This window comes from Chelonoidis abingdonii, chromosome 13, assembly GCF_003597395.2.
Source record: "Chelonoidis abingdonii isolate Lonesome George chromosome 13, CheloAbing_2.0, whole genome shotgun sequence".
NCBI classification, from domain to species: Eukaryota; Metazoa; Chordata; order Testudines; family Testudinidae; genus Chelonoidis; species Chelonoidis abingdonii.
In genome coordinates this window covers 21,142,885-21,163,799 of record NC_133781.1, presented here as the reverse complement: position 1 = coordinate 21,163,799, position 20,915 = coordinate 21,142,885, and positions in this window count along the sequence as shown.

Below are 20,915 nucleotides of genomic sequence, written 5' to 3'. Positions count from 1 at the left end.
TTTAGTACTGAAGGTCTCCAGTTCAATGCACAGTGTCTGCCTAAATGATAATCCATCATATGTTCACTTTATAATCTGGGGGAGTGTCATAGTATCTTTCCCCAATCTGAACCTTAGCATCCAAAGATGGGGTACCAGCATGAATTCCTCTAAGCTTAATTACCAGCTTAGATCTGATAAGCTGCCACCAGTCAGGACTTTGAGTGCCTGATAAACTCTGGTCTCCCCAAACCTTCCCTGGGGACCCCAAGACCCAGATCCCCTGGACCTTGACACAAGGAAAGTAAACCCTTTCCTTTACCTTTGCCTCTCCCAGACTTTCGCTCCCTGGGTTACCCTGGAAGATACTGTGATTCAAACTCCTTGAATCTTAACACACAGAGGAATTCCACCTCCCCCTTCCCCTTTTTTCCCTCACCCAGAGGCAGTACAGATTCAAGCTCCGTGAATCTAAAGCAAAGAGGACATTTACCTTTCCCCCACTCCACCTCCTCTCTCCCGGAGAGAGAGAGAGATAAACACAGAGAGTAGGTTTTTCCTCCCCACTTTCTCCTTTCTCCCACCGAATCCCTGGTGAGTGCAGACTCCCTTCCTTTGCCTTTACAATGGGAAAAAATTAGTCAGGTCTTTTACAAGAAAAGCTTTTAATAAAAGAAAGAAAAAGTAAGAAATCTCTGTAATCTCAAGATGTAATATTACAGGGTCTTTCAGCTTATAGAAACTGGAGAAAAAGCCTCCTCCAACAGAAATACAATTTAAAATACTTCCAGCAACTACATATTTGCAAATAAAGAAAAAACAATTAAAAAGACTATACCGCCTTTCTACCTTTGTACTTACAAAATTGGAAAAGAAGATTAGAGAGCCTGTAGGTACATGTGGTCACTCTCAGAACCCAGAGAGAACACCCGACAGAACAAAAGACACACACCCAAGCTTCCCTCCACCCAGATTTGAAAATATTTTGTCTCCTGATTGGTCCTCTGGTCAGGTGTTGCAGGTCACTGTTTGTTAACCCTTTACAGGTGAAAGAGACTTTAACCCTTAGCTATCTGTTTATGACAGGGAGATGTTCAGCTACATGGTGATGAGTGCTATATATGAAAATAGACAGGCAGTTAGAGACAGAGCTAAGTACAGTTCTCTTGAATCCATCATTGCCTTCTTTTGGCAAATGACAACGCAGTCAAGAACTTTACCTTTAACAAAGGGGAAGAATTCAGAAACGAAACATTCTTCATGACCTATAATCTATGCTCTCACAAGTACAAAGATTTTTTGTTTGTTTATTGAAATGTTGCAGCACATTCCCTGACCTCAGTGATAACAAGAGACATTTCTCCAGGGAATTAGGTAGCTCAGGAGATTGGTAATAGGCTTATAGAGACTTTCAGTTCCAGAATACTGGTCCAAATGCAGCCCTAAATAGCAATTTCTGAAACTTGTTGCTCTCTGATAACTGTTTGGTGATCTACATGGAATGAATTTGATGGTCAAGAAGAACTACTCACATGCTTAAAATTAAGCACATACCGGATCAGAGCATTAATGTGCATGGAAAGCAAATCATCCCTAAATTAAGAGATGGTCCTCACAGAACAGTGTGTAGTCACACAGGACCAGATCCTGATCTCAGTTTAAGCAGTGTGAATTTTGAAGTTAAATCTGCTGATTGGAGTTACACCGGTATAAATGAAACACAAACCTGGCCCAGAAATATGCCCTACCACTGTACTCATCCAACTCTGTCCTGTAACAAAACATGTTAGCCTGGTAATTGACAAACAATAAATTCACACATACCCTTATAAGGACATGCTGATTTTTAAGAGACTTCTATTAATACTCACTAATTTTATAAACTTATCAAGTAACAGCCGTTTGCTTTAGATCTCTGATTAACAGGATTACAGAAAACACACAAAAACCAGTTCCAGCTGTTATTCTAAATAAGCAGAGCCCAGCTAATCAGAAGGGGTTTTTTTATTGGATGCTCAGAGCTATAGAACAAAACACACCTAGAATCTTCCAGAAAGCCACCACACATTTTGTTTTCAGCTTCTAATGTTTGTTTCAGAGGTTCTCTATGGAGAAAGTCAAAGGTATGTTCATGTGCCATATGAACATAGCTTTGTTCATACAGTTACCTAACTGAACTCAAAACTCACCAGCCATTAGCTCTTCAGAAAACAAGCTGAAATTCACTTCTGAAAAATATCGATATAGTCAAAAATATATCTGGACCACACATGGTCCAAAGCTGGAATTTACTAGTCCCTCAACAAAGTCCATGAAAGATGTTCAAGAAAAGGATCTATTGTGAAATGTGGGCAATTCAGCTTCATAACAAAATGAATGACTACAAGCATGTTAGAAGCCTAAGAGTGTTAGTGAAATCTGGAAACTAATTTTAAATAAGATCACAACCTCAAAATTAAATAATAGATGTAGCCTGAATGCTGCATCATCAAATTTTAATTAGATTCTTTACAGTTGTATGTCTTTGATCTTAGCTAAATCAATCATAGATGCATTATGGGCTTGTTGGGTGTTTTGCAGGGGAATATATGTCATGCTAAGCTCACACACATAAAACAGAATAATGTGCTCGAGTCACATTGCTGCAATTATGGAAAAAGAGGGTAATCCCTGTGAAATATCACCTATTGCACTGGATTACCTTACTATTCACATTTATCCCCATCACAGGAAAACAGCCAGGCTCTTCAAAATAAGATAAGTATCATGTTTGATTTTGGCAATAGCATATTACAACAATCACATTATTGGGGTTCATATAGTAGAAGATATAGGCAAAGATTTTAAAAGGAGGGCAAGGGTTTTTTGGTGCCAAACATCTGAAATCCCTAGGTGCTTAATTCCTTTGTGCCTCTTTGAAAATCCCAGTCTTAATTATCTAACTATATTATGTAAATAGCCTGGATCATAGAAGCTGGTAGCCTTACACTGCCTGGAACATTACACCCATGTAGTCTCACTGAAGTGAATGGGAGAACTCATTTTATTTTTATTTTGTTGTTTTGACCATAACAATTAGCCAGAATTAACACATATTTGCAAAGTGTTTCAGTCAGCTTGAATCTGGTTTTTTTTTGGTCCACAGGAGAAAAAAAAAAAAAAAAGTTGTCCAAAAAACTTCACCTACTTCTGCTTTAAAACCTGAGACTTTATCTCAGTCAATAGTTACATGGTCAATAGTTCTGCTTGCTGGCTAGCAGGGCAAAAGTGCATGACTGTTTTTGGTAACTCGGTAGTTAATACTCTTTCATTTGGGTCAGTTCTGAAGCAATGCCACAGAAGCCTGTTAGCAGAGAGTGTGCTTCTGGAGGTGCTGCCTTGCTTTTTAATGAAGCATACAACAAAGATCTTGACCACATGGGGTCATTAAAGACCTCCTTGCTCTTTTCACTAAAGAAGAGGTCAAATTTCACCTTAGGAAATTAAATGCTGCCCAAATATACTTTCTTCAATTTCAGTCAGGTGTGGCATCTTCACTTCCTTTCATCAACTTGTTGTTGCATTGCTACATGCTGTTTCATGGCTGTCACATTCTATCCCGCAGGTAGCAGTTTAAGGACTGATGTCTGTCATTCACCTATTCTGAGGCTTAACTCACAGTGCTTTGCAAAGGTTTGCGATCCCACAGTGAGCAGTGCATGGGCATTTTTCTGACCCACAGTAGTACATAAAAACAATACAAAATGTAAAGAAATAAGTAGAGATGCTTATTAAAAAGAGTAATCTCTGTTTAAATGTGGCTGGATAATGGTGTGTAAAATGTACTGCAATATTTTGGTCACAGGATATGGGCTGTTGCACAAAAGGAAGAATTTTAAATCACATGACGTCTGCTTATCACTTGTCTTGAAACCTTCATAGTTAAGGCAGGATCTTATTGTTCTGCCCAGTCTGATTTGTGTTGTTGTTGTTTTTTAAACAAAGCATTTTGCATAGCAAAATATCATCTTGGTTACCTACTCCTGTATGGTCAGGGGGGAGGGAGGGAGTCTGACAGCATTTTAAGCAGTAATAATGCAACCAAGTCATCTTGTGCTCAATAGTTTTATTGTCTCCCTGCCTCTATTAGTTTGCCTTGAACTACCAAGGCACAGAATAGAGTTTAAAAAAATTCCATTACTTTCTTCATCGTATCAAGGCCTTTTCTGGCAAAGAAACTGTACTGTGCATTATATAATACAGTGTATTTATTTTACCTTTTGTTATGCCTTTATAGCTAGTTAATGGCTGTAATGTGTTACTTAGCTTTCATTTAGTTTAACAACTCTGTTTTTTTTGGTAAAAGTGCTTCCAAATCAGCTGATAATAAGAAATTTATAAAAATGCTTTCAACTTACCTAAGAAAATAGATTAATTTTTTTTAAAGTGACTTTGAACTGATTTGGGTGCTCAACTTAAGTCAATTTAAAAGCGGATCATCAACTTCTGAAAATTCAGGCGCCTTTAGCATGACATGTTGAGCATTCAAAAATCACTGGTCAATGCTGAAAATTTGGGCAAATACTACATTTTGGTGAGATTTTCAAAAGGAGCCTAAGAGGGGGGGATACCAAAATCCTTTAGGTTCGTTTGAAAATTCCATTCTTTATTTTGATATAGCATCTTACATACCATTTGTATAGAACTGAGTGATTAATTCATAGTAGGTCTGAAAAGATTTACCTCCCTCTTTGCTTAGAGAATATCCATGGGAATGATGATCTTTAAGCAGTTCCTGGGATCTTTTTGTTTGAATTTGTTCAATTTAAAGAAGAAAAAAAACCTATTATAATATATATAATGTATATTGTATTGATAACAGTTTTCTCCAAACACATAATATGCAAACTTCAAACTCAGTTGCTTTCTCCTGATTAAGTCAGTTGGTATTGTTTCTGCTCCTTGATTAGCTGAACATGCCAGAACATCCACCATGAACTTCTGTACATGTGAATATAAAATGTTTCTTCAACTATGTGTGCATACAATTTTGAAAGATGCTTTTTATCATGATTCTTGTGGGTCAACCCCTCAAATATTAGAGAAAAGGGGCACAAAAGGAGTGTGACCATAGCCAAAACAAATTCTTAGGTTATTCCTTAGAATCAGTGAATATGCATAAACCACTAATATATGCTATATATCAGTGGCTCTCAAACTTTTTTACTGGTGACCCCTTTCACATAGCAAGTGTCTGAGTATGACCCTCCCCCTTATAAATTAAAAACACATTTTAATATATTTAATACAATTATAAATGCTGGAGGCAAAGCGGGGTTTGGGGTGGAGGTGACCCCCCATGTAATAACTTTGCGACACCTTGAGGGGTCTCAATCCCCAGTTTGAGAACCCCTGCTATATATGTACCAATATATGCAACAGTGGGGAGGTACCTCATAAATGTTTGTTATGATAAATGAAATTCCAAAACTATTCCTCAGGGAAAAAAAGTCACTGCCATCAGAGTGCTGTTTAGCACTATGCGGGAGATATAGCAGTGGCCATAGTACAACTCCTAGTAGAAAGGACTCCAAATCACAAAATCACCTAAATAGCTACCACTACATGGCATCCCTGCTGACAGTCCAAGACTGAAGGACTGAGAGTGAGACTGGTGTCCATCCTGCATGCAAACACTAGGTGCCCCTTCATTCCCTTGTGCTAGCGCATCATACAGCTGTTCCCTGGAGGTTGGGGAGAGCTGGCTCTGCCAAGCCTCTACAGCTCCCGCTTCCTTAGGTAGGTGGGAAGAGACTGGATGGGATGAGGAGAAGAGAAAGGATGATTCAGTGGTTAGGGTACTAGCCTAGAATACAAAGGTTCAGATCCCCTACTCTGCTATAGACTGCCTGTGTGACCTTGTGAAAGTCACTTAGTCTCTCTCTTGCATGGTGACAGGTTTCAGAGTGGTAGCCATGTTAGTCTGTATCAGAAAAAAGAACAAGAGTACTTGTGGCACCTTAGAGACTAACAAATTTATTTGGGCATAGTCTCTAAGGTGCCACAAGTTCTTTTTAGTCCTCATTCTTTTTCGTCTCTCTCTGTTTTGGATCTCCATTGGTAAAATGGAGGAAACAGCCCTTCCTTACCTCAGAGGTGCTGTGAGGATAAATAGATTAAAGACTGTGAGGTGCGTGGGTATTATGGTAATGGTGGCCACCTTAGCTAGATATCGGAGCCTTAACTCTGCCCCAATATTCCCAGATGCTGACATATCAGGGGGCGTACCCTGCAACAGGCCTGTTGCAGTTTACTCCTTCTCCAGAGCAATAGAGGTGATATGGAGTGACTGTGACTTGTTGAGTCACAGTGTTCCTCTGGAGCTGCTTAGAGAGAGCTGTGCCTTTATGCCTCTTTCTAATGGCTAAAATGGAAATGCACAAGCAAGTCCTGAATACTTATTAAGATCTAAATATCAAAGCAGATTAAAAAAAAACCTCCCTGTGGAAAAAACGCACATTTTTTAGGTAGTGGCCAGTTTTCATCCTTCCAATAAAGGATTGAAAATTTTCAATGAAAGCAGATATTATCCTTGACAAATGTTCATTCTGCATGTAGCGTAGGTGCAGCCATGTTGGTCCCAAGATATTAGAGAGACAATTTGGGTGAGGTAATATCTTTTACTGCACCAACTTCTGTTGGTAAGAAAGACACGCTTCTGAGAAACACAGAACTGAAGAAGAGCTCTGTGTGACTCAAAAGCCTGTCTTTCTCACCAACAGAAGTCTGCCTGACAGCCCTCTGACAAAGGGGCCTTCTGTAAAGCAAGAAGCAAGGTTTGTGCAAATTATAAATTGCTTTGAGATCCTAGGATGAAGAGTATTCCAAAAAAAGAGCAAAGTAAATTATTATCCACCAGACTAGTGGACCAGCTGCTATGGTGGTGTGCCCGCCAGAAAGGCATACATAATCATAGCCAGTATTAAAGATGCACCACAGTACAAGCACCTGTAACTCTCTCCTCTGCCATTGTGCATATCTGTCTTGGATAGTTAGATGGCCCCCATTACCTTTACTATCTGAGTGTCTGACAATCCTTAATGTATTTATCTTCACAACACCCATGTGAGATAGGGATCTGCTGTCATTTTACAGTAGGAGAACTGAGGCCCAGAGGGTCCAAAGTCATGCAGAAAGTCTGTGGCAGAGAAGAGAATTCATAGATTATAAATAGGGCCCAACCAAATTCACATTCCATTTTGGTTAAGTTCACAGTTATAGGATTTTAAAAATTGTAAATTTCATGATTTCAGCTATTTAAATCTGAAATTTCACAGTGTTGTAATTGTAGGGATTGTCACCCAAAAAGGGGTTGTGGAGGGGGGTCACAAGGTTATTGTACGTGGGGGAGGTTGTAGTACTGCTACCCTTACTTCTGCGCAGCTGCTGGTGATGGCGCTGCCTTCAGAGCCAGGCAGCTGGGAAGTGGTGGCTGCTGGCTGGGAGCACAGCTGTGAAGGCAGGGCTGCCGCCAGCAGCAGTGCAGAAGTAAGGGTGGCATGATATGGTATTGCCACCCTTGCTTCTGTGCTGCTGGTGGTGGGGTGCTGCCTTCGGAGCTAGGCACCTGGCCAACAGCTGCCTGTCTGCGGCCATCCAGGTCTGAAGGCGGCAGTGTAGAAGTAAAGCTTGTAATACCGTTACCCTGCCCCCCAAAAAATAACCTTGCAATCCCCCTGCAACTCCCTTTTGGGCCAGGACCCCCAATTTGAGAAACGCTGGGCTCCTCCCTGAAATCTGTATAGTATACTGTAAAAGCACACAAAAGACCAGATTTCACAGGGGGAGGCCAGATTTCATGCTCCATGATGTGTTTTTCATGGCCATGAATTTGGTAGGGTCCTAATTATAACACAAACCATAGAACTTCCCCAGAATGAATTCCTGTTTGGATGTTTATCCAACAGATATGCTCTAGTTCAATGTTGATTTTAAAATTTCCAGGGCTGGATAGTCCTCCACAAACCTTGATAAATTGTTCCATTGATTACTTACCCTCACTCTTAAAAATGAGCACCTTCCTTGTAGTCTGAACTTGTCTAGCTTCAATTTCCAGCCATTGGATCTTGTTATACCATTGTATGTTTGGAAGAAAACAAGTCCTCACTCTGCGTTTGTTAGCAACAAGCCAGAGAGTTTATTTTGAGCAATTGCAAGAGAAGACTGCGGTCGGACAGTCCCCACCCCTACCTCTCGATCTTAGGCAGATCTTCCCCCTACAGGCAGTATAAGACAAGCATTTATACCTTTCCGTTACATACAACAACGGCCAACAGTTATCCCTCCAGATACTACCTTATCTCAAGGTTTCTGCTTAAATCAGCATTCCATCCTTATCAAATAAAAGCAAGGCAGAGAAGCGAGCTGAGAGAAGCGAGGCGAGAAACAATATCTCTTACAACTCTTGCATTGTTAGGGTTAGGGCTACCTTTCATTCTATCCTTAAATTGACTAAAACATTTAGCTTGCTTTTAATTCTGCTTCCACATATGCTAGACTGAAAAGCCCTTAATTATTACATTTCTGTACCCCAGATACATTATTTTGTTCCCAGATATGTGACTTTTACTTCATGCATCTGAAGAAGTGGTTGTTTTTTTTAACCCATGAAAGCTTATGCCCAAATAAATCTGTTAGTCTTTAAGGTGCCACCGGACTCCTTGTTGTTTTTGTGGATATAGACTAACATGGCTACCCCCTGATACTTTTTCTGTGGTGGCATTAAAACACATTTTGTTTGCTTCCATCCATTTTACCAAATGATCTCGATCACTCTGTATCAGCAACCTGTCCTCTTCATTTATCCCCACCTCACCCCCCCGGGTTTGGGTCATCTGCCAACTTTATGAGTGATGATTTTATAGTTTCTTTCATTGATAACAATGTTAAATAGTGTAGGGTCAGGAACAGATACCTTTGGGACCCACTAGAAACACACCCAATCAATGATGGTTCCCTGTTTAAAATTACATTTTGAGGCCTGTCAATCAATCAGTTTTTGATCCATTTAATGTGTACCATGTTGATTTTGGATCGTTCTAGTTTCTTAATCAAAATGTTTGCAGTACTAACTCAAATGCCTTACAGAAGTCTAAATATATTATAGCAACACTATTACATTTATCAACCAAACTTGTCACCTAATAAAAAAAAAAATGAACCTGCATCCAGACTAGTACCCTAACCACTGGACTACTTTTCTCCCCTTCCGTGCCCTAAACAAGAGGGACCCTATAATTGCATAAGCGGCATGTATCTCTGCATAGATCTAGGTGCTTAGATTGCTGACAAGATTTGCTCAAGATTTGTCCCAGATAACCCTGAAGAATTTTAGTTAATTTGATCAGAGTTTCAAGTTTGCAACAAAAACTGAAACCAGGCAAGTACTGCAGAGTTTCAGGGTTTATGGTGAAAATGTCACATGAGGAGATCGCCACTAGATGTGCTCATAACAGCTACATACTATCATCATGGGCTAGTTCTGCGTCCATTAAAGCAAAAGGGAATTTGGCCTCTGACTTAGGAGCAAGATTAAGCCCCATATTCTTACATTCTCACACATTTCAACTTCAGCTCCCATTGAAGTTACTGTGAGTAGTGAACATTCAGAACTTCTCAGAAACAGGCCCATAGCATGGCACCTGAGGCTTTTATAGGATCTCAAAGTGCTGCAAATTGATCCTGCATTTAGCAGTGTGACAGATAATACCCCTACTGGGGGAAGGGGTGGGATTTCAGCTTCCTCGTAATCAAGCTGAACAACAGCACTTAACTTAATGCATGTAACTGCCATACTCAGATAGGGCATGTCATAACAACATGACATTTGAAAATGCTTGATTGCTGAAACCAGCAGCTAACAATAGCTTTCTAAAAATAACCATGCTTTTGATTTTGCTCTGTTTTAAGCAAAGGTAATGTAGCCACAATAAGTTTATCTTCCATACCCACTAACATTGAAGGGAACCTGATACTTGCATCTTACTCCAGTGTTGAGCAGGGTAAATAAATGTTACCATTCTTATTTGAAATTGTTTCAGGCCCCAAGAATTTTCAACTCAGAGAAAAGCAGAATTTTTGTTCTTTAATATATATGCTGGTTTTGTTTTTAAACACTGGGTAAATAGTTTATTATCATCATCATTAGACTTACTAAATGAGCTACTTCTATAAATAGGGGATCTGGCAGAACATTGATATTAGGCTTTGAAATCGGGTTTAGAAGTATGTGGTAAGTTATGTTTAATTACATTGACTAAATACCATCCATATCAATGCTAGTTCATGTGGAAAAAAAAAATGAATGAGCTAATGTGAATCCTTCATTCACTATCATTCATAGATGCTATGAATCCACTGAGCTTTTGTTAAATATAATTTAATTTAATTGCATAATACATCAGCCTAGCTGTCACCTTCATTCTGATTTAGACAAATTTTGTAACATTATTATATTTGTCATGAATTATTTACTGGCTGAATTAACTGCAAACAAAATGAGGCTCACTGGGAAAAAAAGTTAATTCTGAAAAGGTGATCTATAATGCCCATATTGATTTACATCACTTTCCACTGCTCAGCTGCAGCAAAATTTCCAAAAAAAAAAATCAAGCTGATAGTTCTGGAACTGCAATGGTTTGATTCTTTCCAAAGGAAGTGATGACAAGATTTCATGTCATCCAAAGGAAGTGATGACAAGGCCTGCGTTCTGTTCCTGGGTGTTTGAATTGGGCAAGCCAGTTCAACAGTATAATACGTGTGCATCAGTATAACATGGATACTGATACTTACCTTCCTCTCATTACACAGTGTTTTGAAGTCTACAGATGACACACACACTATGCAAGAGCTAAGTGTTATTAACTAATTTAAATACAGCCCACATCTCTTCCCTTCTTCCCCCACCCCAGACGAACTTCCTCCTTTACAAAACAAGATTTTTTAAATTTGCCTAGTGCTTATAAAGAATATTATGGACAAACTTCTATCATACTGTAATTCCCATGCACCTGAATCTCCTGCTCAGGTAAATGGGAGTTTGAGGGAGGGCACATGTAACAGTCTCCTCCCTCCCCCCATGGGGAGGAACAAGGATTGAAGTGTGATCAATACCAAAACCACTAGCCTCTACCAAAGTGGCAAAGAGTTCTGTGGCACCTTATAGACTAACAAACATATTGGAGCATGAGCTTTCGTGGGTGAATACCCACTTTGTGGGATGCATGTAGTGGAAATTTCCAGAGGCAGGTATGAATATGCAAGCAAGAATCAGGCTAGAGATAACGAGTTTAGTTCAATCAGGGAGGATGAGGCCTTCTTCTAGCAGTTGAATCCTCCCTGATTGAACTACCAAAACTTGGAAAACCTGATACATATGCCACAAAAGTGCTTCACTTTTTAGGAGATACTATCATACAGAGTGAAAACACTCCAAGCTATTTAAAATTATTGCTGATCAAAACACTGTACGTAGTGAACCACAGAGAAAATGATAATATTGGTCCTTGTGTATGAATTGATGTTTACAGAATTTTCACTTTGTCTTTTAAATATGCTTACATTTCTTTATAATTCCAAGATAATATTCCAGTTTCAATTAACTTGCACTTTTGCAGCTCATAAAGCTCAAGATGAACTTTCCTAAATACATTTTTAATCTATTTAAGATTTTTCTAAAGGTTCTGCACTATGTGTCATGGGGCAAATTAGCAGAAGCTGAATGATTTTTTTTTAAAAAGCACGCTGCTTCTACCTTAAAATTCTGTTTCATCCTATATCCTCATACAGAAAATTACAAGCTGAAATAGCCACTAAATTTCCACTCTGTTTTCTCCAAAGGATATCTTCCTACTGTAAAATCTTTAGGATTTTTAATATTTTGTACATTGCTCCCTTTACAGGTCTGTGGAAGTATTATTTAGAAATATTAATCAAAATTAATAACATTTTCTGCTTTTCTTCAAAGGCTTTTCTTGCACCAGAGAAGGTGGCTTTGGTTTCTCTCTCTCTCTCAAGTGAATATATTTAATATCTGAGAAATAGGAAAGTAAATCCATCAACATGAGTGGATGGCTCAGAGGCTTGGTAATAGGATATTGAGCCTTTCACCCCTAGGTCACTGTTTCAGACATAACCTTGGCCAACAGAGGCTGAAACTCATTAGCATTAGAAGGCTGTTCAGTGGTCTACAACCCTGGATCCTTAAAATTCAATCTCTTGCATGGAAATCTTCTGCCTTGTGGAGAGAATTACATTTAATAATGACAAGATACTGTGAAGAAGCTAATACATTCTTCACTCATGGCAAGAGGAAGGCTGTATATAAATACAGTTGCTGATTCTCACTGCAGTTCCTAGGCTATGAGCGTCCATGGAACAAAAATCACCACTCCCGTTAGCTACTAGCTAGCCCCTTTGGCAGTCTAGAGAGGGCTAGAATTGAATGAGCATGGAGACTGAACTACTTTCTTGCCCCTTGAGAACGTCCCAACTGAAACAGCACTGTGGCACTTTGACAGACGTGTAGGGCTGTATCTATTCTATGGATAAACCAAGAATTTCAGTCTCCAGGGCTGTTGACCCCAATACTTTTCACAATCATTGAATTAATTTATATAAGAGCACAAGTTAGTATATTTAATATATAATTAGGGCAAAGTCTAATTATTTTTAAATTGCATTATACCCTGATCTTGAACTCCATTGAAGACAATGGATGTAGTGCCATTGACTTCAGTGGAAACAGGGTCCAGGCCTAAGTAAATGGCAGATTTAGCAGTTATAGAAACGCAGGTCAACCGTGAAAAAATCCTTTCAGCTCTGTGACGGGTTACACCAGGCTTTTCATGACAACCTGCTGAAGGATCTGCAGTACTACTACATGCCATCCCAGAAAAAGAGCAGCAAAAGGTGGGTTCTCCAGGGCTGTCTCAAGAGGCTACATGGAAGCAGCCCAACAGAGCCCAGAGGCTCAGATAAAAAGGAACTGCAAGGTCGTAGCATGTGAGTTCCTGGCTGGGACCAGAGGGTTATGGAAGGGAGTTTGGTTCTGGCTGCATTTGCTTGGGATGGGAGAAAGAGGAACTCCAAATTTTAACCCTGAGGTTAGGGCTGAAGATAAAGGGGACAGATGGGAAGAGGGTCAGGGACACAAATTGAAGTGGTGGGAGGCTGCTGTTTTAATGTCCCTGGGTTGGAACCCAGAGTAGCGAGCATGCCCAGGTTCTCCCACTGGCCAGCAGTGAAGTGGTTTTAAACACATGTCTTGTTCAGCCTGAGTAAAGGGCTACCCCAGAAAGTGTTCATTTTTTACTGTGACCCAGCAGGAGGGCCGAGCCACTAAAGATCTGCCAAGCGAGGTTAACAACCTACAAGGGTCATAAGGAGCAGGAAAAGGATTGCAGTACTGCAGGCAGCAGTAGGAGGTGCTCAAGAAATGAGCATCCCCTGTCACTTACTCATTAAACATCTGCTAATGGAATGTCAGAGTAGTCCCAATGGAATTACACTGATGCCGCTATTCTATCATCATCATCATCTTCTCTAAAGTGACAGCCATATTCACATCTCTTCCCTGGTGCTTTTCTAAATATCTTGAGTTTGCTACTTTATGGAATTTGAGAATTATTCATTATCCAGCTTCCTGAACTAATCTCTCTGTTGCTCCTACAACATCAGAAGTCTCCATTACCAAGGGGCACTGGCTTCAGTGGGTGCTGAGGCAGTTTATTTTCCCTCAGGATCGAGCCCTCTAGTTATACAATCACAGAGAGAGGTCAAGCTGATAGTCATTCAGTGAAGTGAAATAAGCACCGGTGCATCATACTGAATGCATTCTAGTTCTACAAATACTTGGCTATCATTCTGAAGACAGTTCCCTGCCCACTAGAGAACATCCTGTAACACATATAGCAGCTCTCTGGAATAAATGTTTCTGAAAAATTCCTGGAACTACCAACTCTCTGTGGAAGAGAGAGAAAAGACCTGTCTCAAATACCAACTAGATTTCTTGTGTACAAGCCTTATTTAAACCCTTTGCTTAAATAAAACACGATGATCCAATTCCTTGGGCAATTCATAACCATACCAACATGGCTGGCTTGAAACTATTAAGAGGCATGTAGCAGAGGAATAACAAATCCAATAAACGAGGCTAAGCATTCGTAAATTAAGTTAATTAAAATGTGGCTAATTAACATACTGATAGAAGTCAGGCAATTTTTGTTGTAAAATGCACTTACTTATAGTTTAGACTTAAATAGCTGTTAAGGACAATTCATGAATTATGTTCAAAAAGTACCTACTACTGAATATGCAAGTGGTGGGAAAACACTCACTTGGACAGATGACACTTATCCAGGAAGCAACTCCAGATAGACCCACATCACAAGTCCAGTACTAAGTAATACTCTCTCCTACCTATGGATGGCGATGATAACCTACTTCCTGCCCAATGTTCTCTGAACAGATTTGACCTGCTAAAACCTTTACATTTGTGAGGCTGGGGTGCAGTTCTGCCATATGCATTAAGTGTATGTTTCATCATCTGATAAGGGCATCAAAATGTATACAAGATTCAGCCTCTTGATCAAGCAGATGAAGTTTTTGTAGTTTGAGCTTCTATATTAATTCTCTTTCATGTGGTCAGTATAATAAGAGCCAGATTCTCAGCTGCTGTTCACCAATGTAGCTATTTAACAAAACCAGACTGATTTACATCAGCTGGGGATTTAGCCTTCTTTATCCCAATGTAAGTGCATTTTTGTATCATTTACCATAGGTCATTTTCTGTTCCAGTCTAGTATTGCCTTACTAGAGACAGATTCATGTTGTCCTCTCACTTCTAATCAGGTGCCACTATAACAGACCATATATGTATATACTACCTTTCATTGCAAAGAATCCCACATTCTTTACAAACCATATCTTGTGGAATCACTTTGCTCACCACTAAAAACAGCCATCTCTGGAAGCAAATGCACACAGTGGTGTTACACTCTGCGATGTAAGAGAGGAAGAAGCACACTCTATCGACATGAATTTGGAGCAGAATGCAGTTACTCAGATAGAGATTTGTCCAGGAAAGTGTTGCTCTGTTTATCAAGGTATTAATTAGTAAGGCCCCCATTACCATGGGGAGAAGACATTATTGGGACCCAGTCAGGGTCACCTCAGCACCGTCTGGACTCAAATGTGTAAGGAATACCGGCACTCTAAGATCACTAGGTGACATGCAGTCTCACCCTGCGTGCCCCCCACCTGCTTTGGGAAAGAAACTACAGGGAGGAGCCAGCCAGACTAAGGCTGGCACAGCAGCTGCAGAAAGGCGCAATTAAAGCCGATACCACAGCACAGGGAGTACGAGGTAAAATAGAGCCTGGTGGGCCACCCCTTCTGAACCAAGAAGTAAAACTCCTGTTCTGGGGACACTAGGAGCTTTCGGCATTGCCCCCTACCAAGTGGGTTTAGGTAAAGAGATCACAGGGAAAAGCTGTCACAGCAGATGCAGCAGCAGTTCAAACAGGGCCTGATGGAAACTGATGATGTCATCAAAGTGCTTTCTGCAGTGTTCATTCTGCTGATTCTCTCATCTGTGCTGATTGGCTGTTTGCTCCAACTCCCATAATTTAATCTCAAAGTCTGATACAAGCATCTTGAACATGGAACTACCTAAACATTAAAAACATATTTCCATAAAGCTTTGAAAAATACTACGGCTTAGGTGCTACTAGGGCTTGATATTTAAAAGAGTTTTGATTGGGCCTCTTAAATGTGTTTAATTTGAGAGCTCCATTATTTGCATATGCTAAACTGCACCCCTAGAAAAGGAAACTGAAAAGTCTGGCCCTTGATCTTCAAGGTGCTGCATGATCATTACCCAGTTAATCCACCGCTTACAAAGAAGTGTACTATCATTCTTATTTATTTGATTTTGCTGTTTGTCAAACTGCCAGCTGTTTCAGACAGCAGTAGATAAACATGCACCATAGAACTTTCAGTGCACAGCAGCAGGTCCATATGGTCATGTAGTGCCTGGAAGACTGGAACATTAAATTTACACCCCAGTCTGACATGCACTAAATTGCCTTCCAGACAAGCCCCCAGGAAGTCTTCTCCAAAGACAGAGCCAGCCATTGTCAGATTAGATTCAGGAATGACTGCTAGTCCTATTACCACACCACTCATTTCTCTCTTTTTTTTTTTAAAAGGATAATTCTACTCAAGGAACAAAAGTAGGTTTTGAAGGAGCTCTGCATTATCCTGCTATACAGATGGCATTCTCTGTATAACTATCATTCTGCCCAATGTCTTGCAAAGACCACCCACGCAGCACAGCTTCAGACTGTACAAATTGTTGCAGTAAATAATAGGACTAATGAATTAATTGCAGTCTTCTGTCTATAGTGATGTGAAGGTGGCGAGGGCGGGGAGATCATGTGCTGAGAGAAACAGAATAAGTGCCTTGCTGGTGTCTAGTAAAAATGTTTGAATAATTAAAACGAACAACAAGCTAGCTTCTACACGATTTTCAAAAACTATTTATGTTGAGCACAAAAAGAGGCCCCACGCAACAACCAAATTCAGAGGAGATTCAAGGTGGAGGGCTGTAATGGCTGAATTAATTTTGCTAAGCAAGGGCCCTAATTCAGCAGCAATTTGATAGTCCCCATGTGCCAACCACAAAGGCCTTGCAGTTGTAGTGCTAATCCAGATTTAGTGAACAAATACCTCTACTGCAGATATCTTTTTCTTGGATTTGGCTATGCCACACAACAGGGGGCGCGTATTTGGCAGGTGGGTCATGGGTGTGACTTTTTAATGGCTGCATTGTACTAAGAAATGTACAGTACACACATTTTCAGAGGGAAAGGTTCTCAAGTGCACACCATAGGCAAGCACACTGCTTTCCAGTCTGTGTCCATTAGGAAAGAATTTCCAGGCTCAGGCTCACTAAAATCTCACCTGAGTAGGACACATGCCTCGACAAGTGGCATTAACTCTTGTTTTGGCAATACAAGGGACCAATGATGCTCCCACTAGAGTCAACCTAACCCTTGTCATCGACTTCAGTGGGAAAAAACATGGGTACTTTCAAGTCATCTATTCATAACTGTGCCTCTCACCACACAGTTATTTTATTCTGTGTAAGAGGCATCTTCCATTTCTATACCATCATTCAGTCCTAATAATCACCACGTGCTTTATCATGTCACAAATTGGAGAACGAACTGTACACCAGACTCACTCACCCCAGCTCTGAGGTGAAAGATTACCATTGTTTAACAGCACTGTACAACAATTTAGGGGCACCTGGACTCAAGACAAAGACCATGCCTTAGGCCATTGGCCTCATCCCAAGATAAAGATGTGCAGGAATTCCCATGAGGAGAGGTGTTGATGGATAGGGCTCCCATATGCTCCTTTGAAAATCCCAAACTATATATATTTGTATTGACTATGGAGAGATTCAGTCATGCTCCACACTCAAGGCTGTTGAACTGAACTTTCAGGCACTAAATATAAAAACTATACTCAATTTCCCCATGCAACTGTAGGTCTCCTGTTCTAATACATTCCCTTACATTCAGTGAAGCTGACCTAATATTGTTTCCCATCGCTTGGTTAGATCACTAGCTTTTAGATGCTGTTTCTGCCTAAGATTGCAAATACTTTGCCAATGGCAATTCATAACTGTGCCATGGCTTCAGCTTTCCTATCCTCCAGACCTATTTGACCTGGAAAAGCTGTGGCCACTGTACTCAAGTGGTTAATTCTATCATATTTATACAAGTGACCCAAGGTGTATTTCTTCTTGCTGCCTGAATTAGTTTTTCTTGCATCTAATTGACTCTGACCTTCTTCAGGCCTTCTGTCAAGTCCCAATCTGTTTTCCCCACATATGACATTGGAACGCCTTTAAGGCCTGGTCTACACTACCAGGGTAAGTTGACCTAAGTTACACAACTCCACCTACATGAATAACGTAACTGGAGTCAACATAGCATAGGATTACTTACTGCGGTGTCTACCATGCTGCATTGACAGGAGATGCTCTCCCATCGACTTACCTTACTCCTCTCGTTCCAGTGTAGTACCGGAGTCGACAGGAGAGTAATCTGCGGTCGATTTAGCAGGTCTTCACTGGACCTGCTAAATCAACCCCTAGTGCATTGATTGCCACAGCGTCAATTCCCAGTAAGTGTAGACATCTCCTAAGAAACAAATCACGCTCCCTGAGCCAAGCTTCCATGTACTTAGTAAACCACCCATTACCCATAGTTCCATCTTCATCCCCAGCACTACATACAGGTGGTACAAGTAGGATACAGATCATTGTAATCCAAATACTACTTGCTTTTGATTGTATAGCATATAGTTGGCTATGATACGTGTGTACGAAATACTTGTGACAGATTGCTGGGCAACAACAGCTGTACCAGCACTCTGATTACCAATTAAATTGCCCCACAGTCAACTGGGGTAAAGCTGTACCTAACTGGTTGATTCAGGAGGAGCTGGAGAGAGCTACAAAGCTAATCAACCCATTAGTCCAGAAAGTAGAAAACGGCACAGGAAGAACCTACATGGGGCATGCTGGCAGGTTTTTCAGGATCAGAGCCAGGACAAATCTCTAGGTGGAAACTAACTTCTGTCTCTCCCACACCCTGGATGAGTGAGCTAAGTGTATGCTGGTGTAAATACAGGGTTGCACAAGTTTGTAAAGGCGGAGAAGAGAAAACAGTAAATAAATTGCACAAGGTGTTTGATCGTATCCAGAAGGTTTCTGAGCAGTTTGTGGCTAGCAAAAAGACACAAGTGGGAAAGTGCACTGTCACAATGCTATGTAAAAATAAATATTTTGGTATATATGATGTTTTATTTGATTTGACTACATTTTGGAGCATTTCTCCAGAGACTTCAAAAGAATTGCTTCCTTTTAATATACTGCTCTATTCACTGACATTTCCAACACTGGGAGCCTGTTTTATTGTTTATTAGACCTGCTATAATGAAAGTTTGCCACCTGATTAATTTTAATAGTTTAGCTGGGAACCTGGGGATAACATAAAATGGCTGCCAGGCTATCAATAAATTTTGTCCATTTGGTTGCAAAGATTTTGCATGAAATAAGATTTGCCCTTTGCAGAAAAAACTACTGTAGAGAGATGTTTTGTTGGATTAAGGGGATTTTTCTGAGACAGAGGCTGTTTCATCTTTCTAGCAGGACATTAATGTATTAGATTTTGATGGTGTCCCTGGGCCCAGTTCTGGTATCACTTACATCAGTATTACTTATCCTAGTATGCCTGGGCCTGATTCTGTAACCACCAGTAACTCCATTGAAGTCAATGGAAATGCAGTGGTGTAGAATAGCTAAGTGACAGCAGAATGCTCATCTACTAGATTCATAAGAGTGATGTAAAAACAAAACAAAAAAAAAAGGCAGAACAGATCCAGCCTCCTTTCTGATCTACACTAGAGTGACCAAGATCTGTGCACACCTTTTCTAATAGTTGGTTCCAGTAGAATTTTAAAAGCCTTCAGAGACAGGTTGGATAAACTCGCTGCAGGTGGAAGTAGTGGCTAATTGGCTCTGGAGAACCATGCTGAACAAGAGAATTTCATATTGAACTGTCACTCTCAGCTCTTTCGTAAGTTACTTGCATCCTGAGGTGATCTATTTTGTGTGCATCATTTTTTAAAAAGAGCAGGAAAAAATCCCTTTGTTTCTTTCCATCTTGTACTAGCGTAGGCCTGGATCCTTCAAAGTCATTAGGACAGATAAAATTTTACTAACAATTAATTCTTTGCGGGATCTGGCCTCTAGACTACAATCTCTGCTTTTATTAGGGATATTTTGAATTCCTTATCTGTAGTTCATCCACTTAATGTTTGAGAACCACTCTAAGAAAAGATCAGTGCCCTGTGTATTTTTACTAGGAAGAGTTACAATACACAACCTCATAAAAACAGATATCTCAGGTACTGTTAAGAAATAATCTATTTCCTGCTTTTTTCAAATCTCAATGCTTAATTTTGGAATATGAACATTTTTTTAATGTAAAGCAGTTGTCCATTTCAATAATAAATTTGCAAGGTAACATGTAGTCCATTGTGTAGCATAACAGAAGCAGAATCTTAGACCTCTGATTCTGCAAGCTTATATGCTCAGGTGAATGCCTGAAACTTAATGGAAACAATCTGGAGTCAACCCATACAGATCAGCTATAAGGACTGGGACCATAATGTATCCATCTCTATTTTAGAATTGTATACTTCTGCCCATCACTGTAGTATCTGGTCTTCTTCCATGTAAAATCATTAGCAATGCTCTTAAGAGATTTTATAGAAATGCACACCATTTTATATTTTGAGAAACATATATTTGTGTGGGTTTTTAGTTTGTTAAATGAAAAGGACTTTCTTACAGTTCTGTGAAGTTTTCACAATTTCTCTTTAGGTAATTTTCTCAAAGCTGTCAAAGATTCTCTGCACTACTATTTTCCCACTTTTGTAAATTTATTATTTCTTAGACCCTGATCCTGCAAACACTTGTGGCTATAGGTAACCATACATGTTTATAGATTAGTAATGTCTATAGAATCCTATGGTGCAAGTCTCTGTTCAGTTCTATAGAACTCTATTGTGGGAACTAATAAAGTGCTCATAAACCACAGTGATGGGTATGATATAAATAGCTGGGAAAAAATAAGAAATAATGTAGAAACATGAGTCAGGACCATAAGAGGGGGAAGAAAGAAAGTTTGCCATTGGCTTCAATGGAAATAGAATTAGGCATTTAAAAAACAGAATTATGTCAATCTTCTCTAGTCATACAAACTGTCTTTTGAGAGGAACATGTATCTGGGATTGTAGTAAAAAACTGCAGCCACAAA